Source organism: Ambystoma mexicanum, chromosome 7p (genome assembly GCF_040938575.1).
Source record: "Ambystoma mexicanum isolate Mex_15411 chromosome 7p, UKY_AmexF1_1, whole genome shotgun sequence".
NCBI lineage: Eukaryota > Metazoa > Chordata > Amphibia > Caudata > Ambystomatidae > Ambystoma > Ambystoma mexicanum.
The window spans coordinates 187,220,057-187,238,802 of record NC_090939.1 but is presented as its reverse complement, the minus strand read 5'-3'; the positions used below and the strand labels follow the sequence as shown (position 1 = coordinate 187,238,802).

General features: G+C 44.8%; 1 long non-coding RNA gene across 1 annotated transcript in view; it reads right to left on the bottom strand.

Moving 5' to 3' along the window:
* Positions 1-3,983: 3,983 nt before the first annotated feature.
* LOC138525818 (uncharacterized) overlaps positions 3,984-18,746 on the bottom strand; it is a 148,378-nt gene continuing 133,615 nt past the window's right edge. Inside the window, exon 3 of the long non-coding RNA XR_011283442.1 lies at positions 3,984-5,160. This is a non-coding gene — a long non-coding RNA (uncharacterized lncRNA). The remainder of the gene's footprint in view (positions 5,161-18,746) is intronic.

Below are 18,746 nucleotides of genomic sequence, written 5' to 3'. Positions count from 1 at the left end.
TGCAGCTGGCTTGCTATGGGTGCACCGCACCCTTTATTCGATCTGCATGTCTGTGTAATCATATCAATTTGACTCATATGCTGCCTGATGTAGCCCTCCCTACCAGTAGGCGAGGCTCCGCCTGTCTGTGTAATCATGCCAACTTGACTCTTATGCTGCCCGATGTAGCCCCCGGTACCATGCGGTGAGGCTTTGCCTGTCGTGTAATCATACCAATTGAACTTTTTTATGATGCCTGATATAGCCCTCCCGACCATGAGCTGAGGCTCCACCAGTCTTGTAATCATACCGACTTGACTCTTATGCTGCTTGATGTAGCCCTCCCCACCATGAGGTGAGGCTCCAGCTTTCTGTGTAATCATGCCAATTTGACTCTTATGCGGACTGATGTAGCCCTCCCCGCCATGAGGTGAGGCTTTGCCTATCTGTGTAACCATACCAATTTGACTCCTATGCTGCCCGATGTAGCCCCCCTGTACCATGAGATGTGGCTTTACCAGGCTATGTACACACACCAATTTACGACTGTAACCTTAAGCAATTTCTTGCACTTGACCAATGTACCATGCACTTCCTGTAACTAGTGCCTAGATACCTCAGGGTTGTGTGCACTAAAATAAATGCAAATAAATAAAATAAAATAGATTCACTTAAATCAATCAATAATTAAACAGGTAAGTCAGGTCAGTAATCTGATGCAGATAAGAGGAATGCAACAAATACAATCCCAAGTCCCTTTTATTTAAGAAGTTCAGCCCTAAGAGGTATGGGGCCTAGTATCCAAAAGTCACAAGTTCCAATGCAGGTTAGCCAGGGAAGGCATTCTCAAAAGGATGCAATGAGCTTGTGGTGGTGATTCAAAACAGTTCAAAACTATTTAAATAAATAAGTATTTGTCCAAAGGCAGATAAGGACTCCTCTCTATACCGGTCCCATGGCTAGTCCAGGGGTAGGATACTTGATACAGGTATCGACCTAAAGTAAAGGTTCGACGACCAAAGATAATAAAGAGGGATTTAGGGGACAAGGGGCTTTGCACCCAATGTTATCCTATGGTAGACAGGCACAGTTATGCTTACTTGCCCCCCCCCCCCCCCCCCCGACTCAGATTCTCCCAGGTCACACAGTGGATCGTCCGGGAATCGCTGGAGACACAATCTTCCGTCCTTTGCTCGAGTGAGCAGTGCCCAGGGTTTGCAGGATCAAGTGCTTCTTCTGGTCGAATTCAACTTCCAAATGCACAGCCAAAACGATGAAGAATGCAGCCTTTCAACTGCAGAGCCCTTCAGGACACTTCACAGGATGGAAGGCGCAAAGTTCTGGCAATGGCCACCACTTACAAGCGGCGACAGGTGATCTTTCAGGCCCGGTTACAGAAACAGCTTCAGCAAGACCTCCTTTGATGCTAGGACACTGAAATTGTGGGAAAAGGCGACGTAGGGCACAAGCTGGCAACCACAAAAGTTACGAGGCTTAACGCGAACGGTGACTGCTGCAGCGAGGTAGCCCACAATGGAGTTGGTCAGTCCAGGGTCTCTTCGAAGGATTGTGGGGCATGCAGCCTAGAGGCTAGGTGGTCCCACCGACTGGGGTCTTTGGAGATCAGGCAAAGGAGCAGTGCTTCACTGGGTCAAACACTGGAGGGGATGCTGGTCCACTACAGAAGTCTTACTCGGGTTGTCAGTTGGCTGATCTACACAGGATACTTGGCTTTAACGTAGATCTGAAGAATTGCTGCAGGAATCCTCTTCTTTTCCAAAACTGTAGCTGGAAGTAGGTCCGAACCTATCAATGGTAATGATCTGCACCATTCAAACAACCAGTAGTTGTCTAATCAGGTAAAACTACTGGTTTCACATCTGCTCAGGAGCAGACTCTCTGGCATCAGCAGATAGGGACCAGGAGCAGACAGTCCCAGGCCCCTCCTCTTGGCTCACAGAGGCTCATAAGCCAGAGTTAGCAGCAGCTTTCCCGGGCAAGTGCATGACCTTATATGGGATTTCCAGACCTGAGACTGCAAAAAAACGTATGACATGGCCATGCTTGGGCGCTAACCAGGTACGGTAGCCATTATCGGTAAAAGCTAAAGTGCATGCGTTAAATAATACAAAAACAGTAAAGGTTTTACTGCTGCCACCATCTTGTCCTAGGCACATATACAAAGTAAGCAAAGTAAGCAAAAACCCATTAGGTCAAAAGTTAAGGGGATACAAAGTATCCCTCATTGCACTGCAAGGTGCTGTGTGCAATTGACAAAATGCAAGAATTCTAAAAGAGAGACATTAGCCTCTCAGTACTGACAGTCGCATAGAATATTCAGTTTCCCCATAACAATAAGTAGAAGGCAAGGGAAGTGAAGCTGTAGGCCTTACTTTGCTTCAAAAAGTCATGGCATTTTCAAAACAAGCAAAAGGAAGGATGTCCCATTGACGTCAATGGAGAGAAAGGTGCAAAAGAAAACATCTTTCCTAACAAACACCATTGGAGGAAACATTGTGGTCCTCTTTCTCAACCAATATGTATGAGTTATGTAAGTGCAAATAAAACCCAAATAAAACAAACCACAAAAAAAGACATTACTCAGAATACTTGTCTTTGTGTTTTAACAACAGCCCGGGTTGATAGCTCAGAGGCAACGTGCTCGCCTTGGAAGCAAGACGATGCGCCGAACAAAGCAGGTTCAATCCCCAGTCCGTGCTTAGAAACTTCTGGATATTAAGCATGTTATAAATAACCAATTACTGAAATGTTCCAGATATTGTATGAGTTTCGCACGCCAATAGTTCTAAACATGTCTGTCAGACCCTGTCATACCATCCAGTCCTTTTGAACTAGCATCTTTCTTTTAGTAGAAAATTGACAGGATTAGAGCTCAACATTTTACGAAGTCACTGTGTGATGATGTGGATGCGTGGTCTACTATTGATCTCAGGACCATTGCGCCAGTCAATATATGTGACTTTCAATGCAATGTCTGAGTTATCGCTTCTTCATCTGATGGCCAAAGGCAGGCCATCAGAATGCTTGTTGGGCCCGTGCCCAGCCAGCTTGTTTACGACTGTGCGTCCCACCATTGCTAGAGATCTTTTTAAAATTATGAATCAATCTTTGGCTTCTGGAGTTTTACCCAGTTCGATAAAAATAGCAGTGGTAACGCCTTGAATTCAAAATCCCTCTCTGCCTCGATCCGTCAGAGCAAATTATCAACCCATATCGCGATTCGCAACTTCCTTATGTTGCAAAGATTTTGGAAGCAGAGGTAATTTCAAGATGTCAGTCTTTTGCTGTGACCAATGGCTGGCTACACGACAACCAAGCTAAATTCCAGTCAGGGCATAGCACTGAATCAATGGTTACTGCAGCCCTTGATGATCTTAGTATTTGTATTGACTCATGTGGAATGGGGATCTTGATTTTATTGGATCTCTCAGCAGTCTTTGATACTGTGGATCACTATATCCTCCTGGGTCGTTTATAAAAGATGGGCTAAGAGGTCCTTCTTGGATGGGGGCTAGGTCCTAGTTTTCTAATCGAACCCAGTTCATTGCCCTTCCCCTATTCCTTTCTCATCACATGCCTGTTTGCTGCGGCGTACCACAGGGATCCTCATTGAGTCTGCTCCTATTCAAGTTATATACGAAACCACTGGCAGATCTTATTAGCAGTTTTGATCTTTGATTTTTCATGTATGCCGATGACAAAAAAATTATCCTCTGTTTGGGAGAGGCAAATCAAATTCAACTGACTGTTTCAAACAATGTTTGGAACAGAAATAGAATAAGGTTTAAGGAACTGCTTGTGAGACACCAACTATATGCTCCCACGCCCTTAGTGTTAATCAAAATCCCGTAGGGATGTTGCATGTGTGTGAAGAATAGACAGAAGACATTGGTTCCTCTGCTCCGTCTGATGCAAACAAAGAAAGTTATCTTAACATCTGGACATGCGCCAAAGAAGGAAAGATATACTCCTCAATAGTTTGTCTCAAAAGGTAATTTATTACTTGGTAAGTATTTTGCCCTCTGCGATTACCTGTGTTTCGGCAACAGTTTGCCTTTTTCAAATCAAGGCGAGTCTGTTAAGTGACATATGTGACATAAACATGAAGATGAATAGCAAGAAAAAACAATTCAATTCATTGTATTTGAAAATTAAGACAGTACGAGGCACATAATAGTATTTGAAAACATAATATCACACAAAATATAAGATGTACAAAGTAAGATATATAAAATATGCAGTCCACAGAGATTTGGCAGGGTGCTAAGGTAGGGTAGTAATGGGAGAAAGAAGTACGTTAAAGAGAAAATAGTGTCAGTGAGAAATTCATAAACAAATATGCAAATTCACACAGATCAAGCTTGGATTTATGGTGAAACCCAGAGTTTATGTCTGCATTACATCATATCTGGTAACTTAATCAGCCAAATCTTAACGAAAGCTATTAGTTCACCTTGGTTTAAATTAGCCAAAATACAGTCCCGCTAATGTTCTGTTGATAAATATAAAAAGGTGTGGCACCACCCCTTACCAAAATATTCCTGTGTCAATTCCAGTCTTAATGTTGATAATGTATGTCACGGGTTAAATCCCTCCTGGCTTGAAAGACAAATCCGGGTTACAACTATATAGGGAAATTAACGGCAGATTCGCCCGCCTGTGCTTGACATGTCTTACATTAGTTTATTATCTTTGTAAGTTATGTACATATTGCTGGGTCTCAGGCTCGTTGCTCCTAAAACAACGTTATATATGGTTGGATGTGTTGTGAAAGTCTAGATTGATGGTGATATAAGTGGTTAATGGAGAAAAGCGCCCGTCTGTGCATAATAAGCTTGTACCCTTACATCACATTCTATGCGTTGTCTATGTCCCTGCAGGCAGGCGTCTCAGTGCGCTGCAGGCAGATTCAATGGAGGGTCTCCGAATCGAGGGTCAAGGGCTTACCTGAAAACTATCCTTTCCTGCACGTCTGATTGGCGTCTGCGTTCTCACGCGGCCGTCAGAGACAGATGAATATGTTGATGCCGGTTGTCATGGTAACCAGCAAAGTCTGTCTTCAGTTTCCAATTCGGTTGCCATGTTTTGGGATCGGATTAAGTTTGTTGAATGCATCAAACGGTCTTACATTTACGGTTCTTGGCAAACACAAATAATTGTCTGAAACCGAAAGGCATGAGCTGTTGAAATACACGTTTGTTTTAGACTGCTTATTATACTCCTTACCGAGACAGATAAAATGCGATGCATTATCTGGCATTAATGGTAGTGCGAATTAATAAATTGCTAATATTACCTAAATGATAGATGCAAATCATTGTTATCCCGATACTTAACTTGATTAGCGTCTTGTCAGCAAAGGTCAGTTGGAACCAGATAATTTTGACATATTGATACATTACACACATTAAAATTCAAATTAATCAGGCTCGTGTCTTGGTTAACTCCCCCTGGGCAGAGATCATATTTCAAAGCACATTACTATCAAATAAATGTTACAGCTGTTGTCAAATATGTAAATATTTAGCGCACACTGTATACAGTTACATATGAATGAGCTCAGAGCATAAATGTTCATTGTCATCTCCAATTGGTCTTCAATCCTAAACATTAAACCACTTAACATGTTGCCGGTGTTGGAAAAGTACTGTCCATCCATGTGTGTTTTGGTCCTTTGGTTATTTGTCTCAGCAAATAGGAAAGCTGCATGTCAGCCTATAGGGAGGATGCCATCTCATCGTCAGTGTTCAAACCTCTGTCCACCGTTCTAAAACGGCAGATTAATTTGGCTTCTTCTTGTCTCAGATTGCCAGACACGTAAATTGTCATATCTAAAAAACGGATACTAGTGTCACTGTGTGTACCCGTGAACTCATATCCTGATGGGTTAAGATTGATTCTTTCCATAAAATGTTACAGTTGTTGACTTGTACCCTTCCAGATAAGGAACACATCGTCAATGTACCTGGTCCACACAATAACGTTTGTCATGTATGCTGGATCAGTGTATACATATTTGTCTTCAAACATAGACATAAATAAATTTGCGAGAACAGGCGTGTATTTAATGCCCATGGCCACTCCTCTAATCTGTTTATAAAAATCTTGATTAAATAGAAAAATACTGTGTTGAAGTGTGGCCAATAACACCTCCTTTAGCATGTCAACAGACTGATAGGTTGAAGCAGAGTCTTTCTGAAATGTGTAGCCAATTGTTGCTACTGCAAGGTCATGTTTGATTGAAGTATATAGCGCTTTGATGTCCCAAGTAGCTAATAAGAAACTGGGTAGCCATTGAATGTTCTTGATTTTCTGAATAACCGCTGTTGTGTCTTTCAAATAGGATCGGATTTGACTGATGGGCTTGATCCGGATGCCCGGGGGTAGGCATCATGACAGCACCCCCCCCCCAAAGCCCCTCCTAAAGTTGCTCTTCCCCTTGGTCCTGGTTTGTCTGGGAAGTTCTGATGGAATTTCTTCACCAACCGAGTTCCCATGACCTTTCTTGTGGTCCGTAACCCTTCCAGTCGATTAAATAAAAAAGTCTTGATTTAAACATCTTAGTCCAGGATATTCTTTACCTCGAATTCAGGTTCTCCATCTCTTAGGATGGGGTCAGGTGGTTTGGTTAATCTTGTCCCAGGTTGAACTGGTTTTAGAAGTGAAACATGAAAGACAGGATGAATCCGCAAATTAGAGGGTAATTCTAATTTGACGGCCAGCGAGTTGATAATGGCCTTAATGGTGTAAGGTCCCAAATATCTAGGATTGAAAGTTCGAGTTCTCTTTAGAGGTATGTGTTTTGTAGCCAGCCAAACTTTATCTCCAATCTGGTATTGTGGAGTTTCACTTCTATGTCGATCAGCATTTTTCTTGTATTTCTCCTTTGCTTGTTTCAAGTGTTCTATTGCTTCCTTAAAGGCTTGTGTAATAGTAGAGAGCAGATGAGTCACTGCAGGCATTTCTAAGTGTTGAGGCGAATCGAGTTCTAAGGTTCGAGGATGATGTACATATATGGTATAAAAGGGGCTTTGTCCGGTTCCTGAATGTACGGAGTTATTGTATGCGTATTCGGAAATCCATAAAATATCTTTCCAATTGCTTTCGGTTTGGTGTAGCATACAACGTAGGTATTGTTCAAGAGTCTGGTTGGTCCTCTGTGTCTGACCATCAGTTTGGGGTGGTGACTGGTTGATAGCCTTACGTCGAGTTGCACCAATTGACAGCATTTCTTCCAAAATTGCGAAATTAATTGACTACCTCGGTCAGAGACCAATACGGAAGGAAATCCATGGATTCGAACAATGTTTTCGAGAAATTCCTTGGCCAAAATCGAAGCGGAAGGTAATCCTTTTAAAGGAATAAAGTGGGCCATTTTGGAAAAAAGATCCACAATAACTAGAATGGTGTTAAATCCATTACACAGAGGTAGATCTGTAATGAAGTCTAAAGACAAGGTGTGCCATGGTGTAGGTGGAATATCCAAAGGTTGTAAAAGGCCAGCTGATTTTTTCTTCTGACTTTTGTTTTGGGCGCAGATATCACATCACAAATGACTTTGCGTCCTTTCGCCAGGTGGGCCACCAGAATTGTCTTTTAATTTTAGCTTCAGTTTTTGCGATACCTGGGTGTCCTTCCATAAGGGCGTCATGATAATTGGAGATGACTAGTTCTTGTAGTTCCTTGTGTGGTACAAATAGACGTCCTTGATAGTAAGGCAGGTCATTGATGACTGAATGATCTTGGCCTTTCTTTACCCAGTCCTGCAGGATCGAAAAGTTGTTGGATTTTTAAATGAATGTCTTCTAGAGTCTGTAGAGTAGTTATGCCAAGAATTCTTTGTTCTGAAATTATAGGCACCGGTTCCGGGTTCGAATATACTTCTCCCATCCCTATTCGGGATAGGGCATCTGCCTTGCCGTTTTTACAACCTGGTCGATAAGTGATCACGAAATAGAATTCGGCAAAGAATAATGCCCACCGAAGTTGACGCGATGATTGGGCCTGGGCTGTTTTCAAATACTGCATATTCCTGTGATCGGTGATTAAAGTGATGGTATGCCTGGCACCGAGAAGATAATGCCGCCAAGCCTTGAAGGCGGACTTGATGGCTAATAACTCCTTATCAGTAACCGCATAGCTTAATTCGGGTGCTGAGAACTTTCTTGACCAGAATGCTACTGGATGAAGTTGACCGGTTTCGGGATCCTTCTGGGACAGGACAGCTCCCATGGCTAAACTGGATGCATCGGTTTCAACTATGTATGGAAGCTCAGGGCGTGGATGCTTTAAGACAGGTGCAGACGTGAATTTCGATTTTAGTTCTTGGAAGGCTCTTTCAGCCTCTTCAGTCCACAAAAAACGTTTGTTTTTTCGCAAAAGTGCTGTGATGTGGTGTACAATATGTGAGAATTCAGGAATAAATCTGTGATAGAAATTAGCAAATCCAAGCATGCTTTGTACCCCTTTAACAGAACTGGGTGATGGCCACTTGAGGATTGCGTCCACCTTTCGAGAGTCCATTCGAACTCCTTTTGGAGTCAGGATAAATCCCAGGAATTTAACTTCTGTAGAATAAAAAACACATTTCTCCAATTTTGCGTATAACTTGTGCTGGCGTAGTTTCTCTAGGACTGCACGAACGTGCTTCACATGGTCTGATTCTGAGGAGGAGTACACTAGGATATTGTCTATGTATACGACAACACAGACATCAATGAGTTCACGAAGGACATCGTTCATAAAATACTGGAAGGCTGCTGGTGCATTGCACAACCCGAAGGGCATCACCTGGTATTCGAATAACCCGTACTTGGAGCGAAAGGCAGTCTTCCATTCATCGCCTTTCTTTACACGTACCAGATGATATGCCCCTCGGAGGTCTAATTTAGTGTAGATACAAGCATCCTTTACTTGGTCTAGTAATTCGGGGATCAGAGGCAATGGGTATCGGTTTTTTACCGTAATCTGATTTAATGCACGGTAGTCTATGCACGTTCTAAGGTCACCTTCCTTTTTAGGCACGAAGAATAGAGCTGAGGATGCAGGAGATTTGGATGGACGAATGAAGCCATTAGCAAGGTATTGGTCCAGATATTGTCGTAGGTGAAGATTTTCGGGTTCCGTAAGGGCGTAGATTCTACTGCATGGAGGTTGTGCACCGGGTACTAGGTCAACTTGACAATCGTATGATCTGTGAGGTGGTAAGGTATTTGCCTGTTCTTTTTGAAAAACATCCTGAAATTCTTGATATTCCTGAGGTAACTGCACAACTGGATTAGTAACGGTGGCCAGGCTTTTGTTCAAGGTTTTTTCCAGGTAACAGGTGTGTGCACAATCTGGGAAGGTCACTCTCTTCTCTCGCCAATCAATACAAGGATTATGTGATTCCAACCATGGCATTCCCAGAATTATTTGGAATTGCGGGGCCTTGATTAAATCAAACACAATAATTTCTCGATGCCCCTCTTGACCCAACAGTGTCAGCTCAGTAGTGGAATGAGTTACAGGCCCAGAGGCAATTTCAGTTCCATCGACTGTGGTGATGATATCAGAAGCGGTCTTTTTGCAAAGGGGTAGATTCATCTTTGAGACCAATTTGTGGTCCATGTAGTTTACTACGGCCCCACTATCAATGTATGCCCTTACTGCGTGCATACGTGATGGCTGCCTTGGATCAATTAGGACCATTGGTATAATTAGGTGGGAGGTCTGGGTGTCCTTCTTTAAGCTCGGCAAGCGGACCTCTACGCTTGTCGGGCGTGGTCGTTTCCAGAATCAGGCTCTATTTCACTTTTGTCAGCAACTCCTACTACTTTCTTGGGTGGTTTTATAGGGCAATCCCGTAGAAAATGTCCTGCGGTTCCACAGTACAGACACAATTGCATCTGTCTCTTTTTTCTTTCTTTTTGAGTTAAGGGTCCTTTAACCCCCCCGATATGCATAGGTTCTGATGCATCTGTTCCTTTGGGGGTATCATTGGGTTTAACCCATACGCGACTCTCGAACTTAGCTCGATCAGCCTTTCTATTCTGAAGTCGGTGGTCTAACTGGACCGCTAAGTCTATATATTCTGCGCAATCCTGAGGTGGGTTCACAACTTGAGCCAAAACAACTTTGAGTTCTCCCCGAAGCCCACATTGAAATAATGTAATTCATTTCTCCTCAGGCCATCCGGTTTCCACCACCAACCTATTGAAGGTTGCGATATAGGTTAGCAGATCCTGATTACCCTGTCGAAGGGATAAAAGTTTGTTATCTAGGGCCTGTCCCTGTGAATGTCTGGCCAATAGTCTGTCCATGCTTCTTTGAAAACCCTGAAGAAGAGGATCATCCTGGTTGACTAGTGGAATTGACCAGTCAGCTGCGCTGCCACTAAGATATGATAGTACAAAGGCTACTTTGGCTTGGTAATTTGGAAAAGCTCCAGGTCTGCATAAAAAGTGCAAACGGCATTGATTCATAAACACTGCAAACCTTTTTGGGTCCCCAGCAAAACGTTCGGGTGGAGCTAAAGGAATGGCCCCTGGTAGGATTACTTGCACAGGATTGCTCGAGGAAACAGAGCTGGGTTTCCCCCGAGTCCAGGTAGGGGTGTTTGCCCAGCTTGATTTTGCAGTAGTTGTCTAGCAAGATCATCTGTGCGTTCCTTTGACACAATCAGTTCTCTCCTGAGGGCATTAGTCTCTTGGCGCGCACAGTGCACTTCCGCCCTAAATTCCCCTAATAATTGGGCCAGTTGGTCTGTTTCGGAGGTTTCCATAACGCCCGGGTGGGAATTTGTAGATAGGCTTTGCGTTCTGTTACGCACACCTGGCTCCCACAGGGGCGTCGATCGGACCCGGACAGCTGCGACCTCCTCCAACGTGAAGCGTAGTGCAGAGATGACAGACTGGACTGGACCGCCTAATCTCGTCTGCTTGACCCCTAGAAATATTCTCCTGCAAGTGGAGAAAGGGATTTAGCCACCCGTGGATTTTAGTAATGGCACCCCACTGCTCTCCCCACTAATCACCACCGATATTCACTTTCTGTAAGCTCACCTTATGTTTGTAAATGATGAGCTCTCCATCCTGCGTGGAATGCAGGGGCGCGTAGATACCAGTTACTTCACTGGTTTGAGGGCGTTGGAAGAGTTCCGGATGAATATTGACTCCGAGGTTCCAGGCGAGAATCCGTAAGTATAAAGTTTAAAGAGTTCAATATGTCCGATGTTCACTCTTGTACATTCCTTTCTTGTGTTGCATCTGGGTCCAAGGGAAGATTGTCTTGTGGCAGCTGATGGTGTTCAGGTAAGAGTCTGTATTACCCAACACTGTCCGGCAAAAGATGCGTGTGTTTAAATTGCTGGTTTCTCTCTCCTTACAGGTGCAGCGTAAGAAGTTGCGGTTTGTTACAGAATAATGCCTCCAGTTGTTAATCAGGTAAGTCTATGGTGGAGAGGTTGTATTTGTTGGCTCGCTCGGCTCGCCTTATGTTTCTTTTGTCCCCTAGAGGGCGGCATTCGGCGGAGAAAATCATGGAGGCTGCGCCGGATCGGAAAATGCTGTGAGGACTGGTGAGTATGGCGCGGCGCGGCGCTGCAGCTGGCGATGCGACGCGTGTAGAATAATGTCCTTTTCAAGTTCGAAGACGTGATCGATCCGGAATTCAGGTAAGGATTGAAATAATATCTGTTTTCTAACCTTTCCTTCTTCTTTCTTCCATTGCTAGGAGCTCTGGATCCGAGACGGGCATGGCTGAAGACTGGATGGTGACTGCTGGCATGGTGAGCGTTACGCTGCTAGATGCAGAATAACGTGAAGCACGTGCTGCTGTTCGGGCGTGGTTTAAATAGCCTCCTAAGTAGTTCAATGTAAGAAGTCCCTAGAACCACACCGAGTAAAAAATAGTCCCATCCAGGCCTCACGTTGGCTTAGATTCATTTGCAGCATGGTCTGCATGAGGTAAGTAAAGTCTATGAGCCTGGCGCCTAAGGCGCAAGGACTGAACCCAGACAGCCCCCAGCCGGGGCTGCTGGGGTTTTATTAAATACCTGGATTCCTGCTCCCGGGGCTGATGGGCTTGATCCGGATGCCCGGGGGTAGGCATCATGACACCATCATTGTTCTTTAGGAGAGCAAGAACAAGTCTAATCTAAGTCCATAATTTCTACCAGAGAATAAGAAGGAACCAATTACAACTTGGTTACAGCAACATACAGTTGGTTTCAGGAAATACAGCACCTGTTCAATGTGCAGGTATGCCATGGAAAGTACAGACTCGTTCAAAGACAAATATGGGAACAACACAAATATTTTGGACAGTATAAACTGTTGTTCTAAGTATGTCATTTATACCATCATTGCACCTGTCATCTGACATACATTGGGAGTACAATTCATGAATTACGTACATGGATTCGTGAACACATATCTTCGATTGGCAGTCAGGACAGTCTTTTACCCCTAGCGCACCACTGGCAGCAGAGACATCAACTTTGTGAAAAAAAGGAAATAAGATTTATTGGTCTCAAAAAAGTAATTTTAGGACCCAGAGGTGGTAACCATGAGTGTCGCCTGAGACAAGAAGAAGCCAAATTAATCTGCCATTTTAGAACGGTGGACAGAGGTTTGAACACTGACAATGAGATGGCATCCTCCCTATAGGCTGACATGCAGCTTTTCTATTTGCTGAGACAAATAACCAAAGGACCAAAACACACATGGATGGACAATACTTCCCCAACACCAGCAAAATGTTAAGTGGTTTAATGTTTAGGATTGAAGACCAATTGGAGATGTGTGGGATGTAATGACCCACTAGGCTCTGCCCTGCAACATTACTGTGTGCTGGTGGCACCAGAACCAACAAAATGGCAGCATAAAGTCCTGTGCGCGCTAAACCTCTGAGAATTGCGCAGTGAAACCAGAAAGTTGGCTGCCAATCTACTTTGCCTGTGTCAGTAGTGGAATAGGAGACCACACTGCTAAAACCTGTCATTGGGCTGCCCACAGAGTGAAAAGGGAAACTACATGAAAGGCAGTGCTTCATTGCAAGGAAACCCAGAGGTGCTCTGAAATCCGTTTTTCCTTGGTTGCTGAAATTACAAAATAATGATTCCAAGCATCAGAAAATATCCAACATCCTTGCTGGGTGTTACCCGTCACTTTATTTAAAGAATCCACATAAGCACACAATGTCAGGAAAAGCAGATTCCATCACAAGAATATCCACATTAAAAAGTGTGCTGGTCTGTAAATCTGTCAGAAATGGGCACAGTACCGCTGGTCGCCTGTGTGACAGCTGTCAGTTAATTACATTGGAAGCTTAATTTGTGCAGTTAAAATCACATGGTTGAAATTAAGTGGCTTGCTATCAAAAACAATATAGGTTGCAACTATTTAATCTCTATGTTTAAAAAGACTGGAATTAGAGATCTGTTTGCCTATTTTGAAAATGTAAGTTTATTTTATCAAAGACAATTTTAAACAAATCGACTTTAAAGTAAATCTGATGCCAGCCAAAAAACTTCAAAGCAAATTCCACAGTTGCCCCAACAAAAGGCATCTCTCCTGCTTCTCATCAAATGCCAGGAACTCCCAGTCAGGTGTTAATGAAGAGGGGAGGGGATTTTGCTCTGCTGCTCCTGGGAGAGACAAAGGGTTCCCTTGGCTGAAAAAAAATATGCAGATGCGAGTGTCAACAGAAACCCCTGCCAGAAGAAAGGGGCGGGGATTGCTCGACCCACCAAAACTTTGGGGGCGGGACAGACAGTGTAAAGTGTAAAGCAGAAAAAAGTATATTTTTGAAAAGGAATGACAGAGGACTGTGCAAAATTGTAAAAATTTGTAAAATACAGTATTGTTAATATGAAAATTCTGGTCACGTTTTAAAACTACTCAGAACTCTGTGCTATGCTCAGGGACATGACTACAGAATTTGTGGTTTTGTAGCAATTGTGGTGATGCCAGAAACATGAAACTTCACATGATTATGCCCAGATGTCATGTGCACATATGTGTAAATATGTGGACAAATCTGACATTAACCAGACCAAAAGTGTGAAAAATTGCCAAATCTAGACCCAATCTCTCACCAAGACGGGGCTCGGATGAATATTTGCTCCACCAAATCTGTGATATCAATATGCTGTTGCTAGCAAGTTTGTAACATTGTAAATATGTCTTATATGAAAAATAGATTTCATGTGCAGAAACAAAGGGGAGGTTCTCCCTGGATCATAAAATACAGCGTCATCATGACACTCTGTTTTCTTCTCAAGTCAGGGGAGAGGAAATACCCTAACCAATTGAATCCCTAGGGGTGTGCCTAGTAGAAGTCAGCATACCCACCCTTTTAGAAAATACATAAATAGAGATAGCTTAGGACCTAGAGACACACACATTCACCCACCATCTGATTGCTGGCGGAGCACTTTGCAAAGAAATCCATATTCCAGACTCCAGAACTTTGAAAGCAGAAAGGCACATTTCCAAAGCTGAACCCTTCTCAGCTTGGCCTTTTAAAATCCTGAAACCCGATTTTACCTCAGACCTCCAAGGGGAACCAAAATGAACAGCCTGGCTGTGCTGTTGCTGCTTTCTTGCTAAGAATTCTTGCCAGAATCCAGAGATCCAACCCAGTAGAGCAGAGCTGTGACCAGATAGCTGCACATCAGAACCAAGCCGTCAGATCCAGTCCAATCCCGCCGTGCAGTGTCCAGAGTGCCGTGATGAGTGCAGAACCATAGCGCCTTGAGTCCAGTCCGGTGTGCTAGCAGCATTCCAGTCCAGAAAGTATCCCTGACAAGATCTCCGACGGGTCCATTCCCAATAGTGGTAGTGAGTATCCATAGCATAGGATTGTCCCTAGCAAATATCTTATCCATAAGTAATCCTATCCAAACCCATTCTTTTATATACAGAACTGCATTGTAGAAAATCTTTTGTCTTACCTGAATCTTTCTCTCATCCCTATAGTACTTTGGTAATAGTAGTGTTAAAATCATCTTTGCGCCAATATATTTGCTGAAGAAAGGCAAGCGTCTCGGCGGGCAACAACCATCCAGAGCCGTCACTTGGCTGGTGGCTGTGCTGTCGTGTAGTTTGTGGCTTCATAGTCTCCCTAGTGTAAGAAAACTTGTTTGTAATTTTAAAAAAGTGCAACCTTGTTTTACAAATTCTGACTCTTTCTGAAAAAAACGGACCTCTACATAAACCTTCATAGCTTCTTCACCGTTCATGCTAGAAACGAGATTAGAAATGTCTACTTGAAGCTAACATCCTCAGCTTTCCAACGCACCCGAAACCGCATCCCAACTCCTTCTAGTTATTCCGCAATCGCACTTACCGCGCGTGGAAAAGTTTGCCGCAAATTTTTCGTTTGGCTCAAATCTATCACGTGTGAAAAAGCTGTACATTGCATCCGACCTCAGGGTTAAGTTTTCAATTTGCTAGTTCCTCAATAATCATTGCTAGTGTTTGTCTGATACTATGCAAAGTGGCGTCCACTAGTATTGAATCCCTTTTAGTGAATTAAATCCATTTTCAGTGTTTTCCCATTAATTCAAAGCCATATTCAAAACAATTTTGACAAGTTGCAATCAATTCTGTTTTCTCTGTGTTTGCTGGGGGAAATTGGGATTGATACTATTTGGTTGAATTCTGTATTCCTGAAACCTGTTTTCTCTCCTTCCATCTCTCTATATTGCATATTGGGGGGATTGAGTACTGTGCAGGGGGAAAGAGTAATCACATTGCATTTTGATTGAACCCACACAAAGTATTATTCTATGCTGCATTATTTTTCCTATCATTACTCCTTCCGATTAAAGAGATGTATTGTGACATCACACCATTGGTGATCATTGTATAATCATTAAAATAGTGTGATCTGATTCCAAGATGGCCGCCGGGGTGAGGAGTCGCAGCTAATCCGCGCTCCGCCCGGGCCGCCAAACACAGCACGATCGAAGCCGTGTCCGACCGTCGACCTCCCCCCCCCCCGACAGCTAGACCCCCCCCCCAGCAACCCCTCCCAACAGGGAACCGGCGCCGCGGACGAACGCGGGCGCGGCCCGTGGAGAGAACAGATCGGCCCCTCCCCCATCGGTACCTAAGGAGACGCTCCAGCGCCATAGAGGACCACACAGCCGGGGAGCGCCGCAGGGGAAGGAAACACAGCGACAGCCGCCGCCCTGAACAGCGCGGAGGAAGAAAGGTGAGCCATCAAGGGGGGGGGGGGTTGAAAACCACCCGCCCGCTGATCAACGCCCCGAAAGGGGGGGACTCAGGAAAAGGAGTCGGGGGGGAGAAGGAAAAAAAAAAAAAAAAGATGGATCGGGGCTCCCCCCATGCCCGCTAAATAGGGGGCGAAGAACGGGAGGGCACTAATGTAAGGGGAACTGCCCCCACCCAAAATAGACAGACATCGAGACCCGACGCAGTCTGCGAATCTGCCTGGTTCGAGAACCCCCCCGCTCACTGAGACATCTCAGAGGATAGGATTGGGAGAGGGGCCATCCGGAGGGCTACAAGAAGGCACGGGAGCCCCATAGGCAGCCAAACGGATCACGCCACCATGTCAAGAGCAAAAGGAAAGGGGAACCCCAACCAACAGATATCCCAATCCGCGAAGCAAGTGCAGACATTTTGCAAATGTGGTCAATGGAGGGAGCATCGCAACCGAGGGGGAGAAACCAGGGAGAACCCATGGGGGAGTCAGAGTCACTATCCCAACAGATGCAACCACTGACCAGGGAAGACATGCAAACTTGGTTCATGGACTTACAAGAAAAATTCATGTCCACAGTCCAAGAACAATTTACCACTATGAAAAACGAAATGAAACAAGTGGTTAAAGACATCAGAACCGATATTAACAACCTAGAAGAAAGAACGGACATAGTGGAAAAAACGGTGCAGGGACTAGACGATGACACGAGACAAGCTAGTGAAACACAAGAACACATGGTGGCACTTACGCACAACTTAGAACTTCAATGTGAGGACTTGGAGAACCGCTCTAGACGCTCCAACATCCGCATCAAGAACATGGCGGAAACAGTGCTAGACAAAGACCTGAAAGAGGCGGTAAAGGAGGTGTTTAGAGACATTCTGGGGTCGCAAGACGCTGACGAAATCGGAATCGACAGAATCCACAGAGTGGGTCCAAAAAGATCGGGGGCCCCAGGGGAAAGACCACGCGATGTCCTAGCGGCTCTCTCATCCTACCCACAGAAGGAACAGATCCTCAGGAGAGCCAGAGAACTGGAACACATTAAAATGAACGGTCAAAACATCCAATTATACCAAGACCTCGCTCTGATAACCCTACAAAAAAGGAGAGCAATGGCCCCACTGGTGAAAACTCTGATAGAAAAGCAAATCCGCTATAAATGGACCTTCCCATTTGGGCTGCTATTCACGTGGGAAGGGAAACAGAGAAGAGTAACCACGGTGGAGGAAGGTATGAGCACATTGGGTCTACAGGAAGATGAGGGGGAACGGGGGGAGTCATCGAGCAGGAGGGATCGAATGAGAAGACCAATGGGTTGGGAAACAATTACGCAAAAGAAGTCTAATGCAGGGAGGGAATCCTGGAGAAAAGCTATGTGAAGAACTCAGGAACTTGCAAACAAGGGGTACGAACAAGGAACAGCAATTACGGAATGAAGGCTGGGGTGGGGGAGGAGAACGGAACGGAACGGACAACACGCAGATGGCGGTCGTGGGAAGAACCGACGGCTTGGAACTAGGCAAAGACCGATGGATCTCTGGGGTTTAGGACTCCCCATATCATACCCCCCCCCGAGGGTAAGGAGGGCAGGGAGCGATGGGCGCACCGCTCTAGCGTCAATAGGAACCCTCGCCCAACTCGGGGGACAGTTTGGTTGGTTTAAAGTTCATTGTTGGGGGGGGTGGGGGAGTTCAAGGGTGGGGAAGGGATCGGATGAATCAAAGAAATGAATCAAGAACAGAAGGGGACCCGAGGCAACGACAAACGAATATAACATAATGGGGGTGCTACGCATTATGACTTACAATATAAGGGGCATGAACCACCCAACAAAAAGGGCTAAACTGGAAAAGCAGTTTAAAAGGGAGAAGGCGGACGTACTACTCCTCCAGGAGACCCACATCAGAACGAGGGATAAGCAGAAAATCCGGATAAAAGGCTACAAGATTTGGGCTCAGGCAACGACAACGGAGAAAAAAGCAGGGGTACTGATCGCAGTGAGAGAAGGAAGGGACACTAAACTACTAGATTCAAGCATGGATAGAGAAGGGAGGTTTGCCTTCGCCAATGTAGCAATTGAAGGCCTTTACATCACACTCGCCTCAATATACGCGCCCAATCAAGGACAGGACGGCTTTCTTAGAGATGCTCTCACGAAACTGGAAAGCTTTGCTAAAGGGGAAGTGATCATGGGGGGAGATTTCAATATGGCATGGAATCCGCATATAGACAGGAGTACGGGGAACGTGCATGGCCAAGGGGCACCATCAAAACGTCTGAGGCAGCAAATAGAACAGATGGCCCTGAACGATGTTTGGAGGGAACTGAAGGGTGAACAGAGGGGGTACACCTACTTCTCACATGTCCACAACACCATGTCCAGAATTGACTACTTCTGGGTTTCAGTGGGTCTTCTGGGTAAAATCCAGGGACTGGATAAGGGCACAATAGCCCTCTCTGACCATGCCCCGCTGTGGCTGGAGGTGACTCTCCCAGGGAGGAAGAATGGGCTATGGAGGTGGAAACTA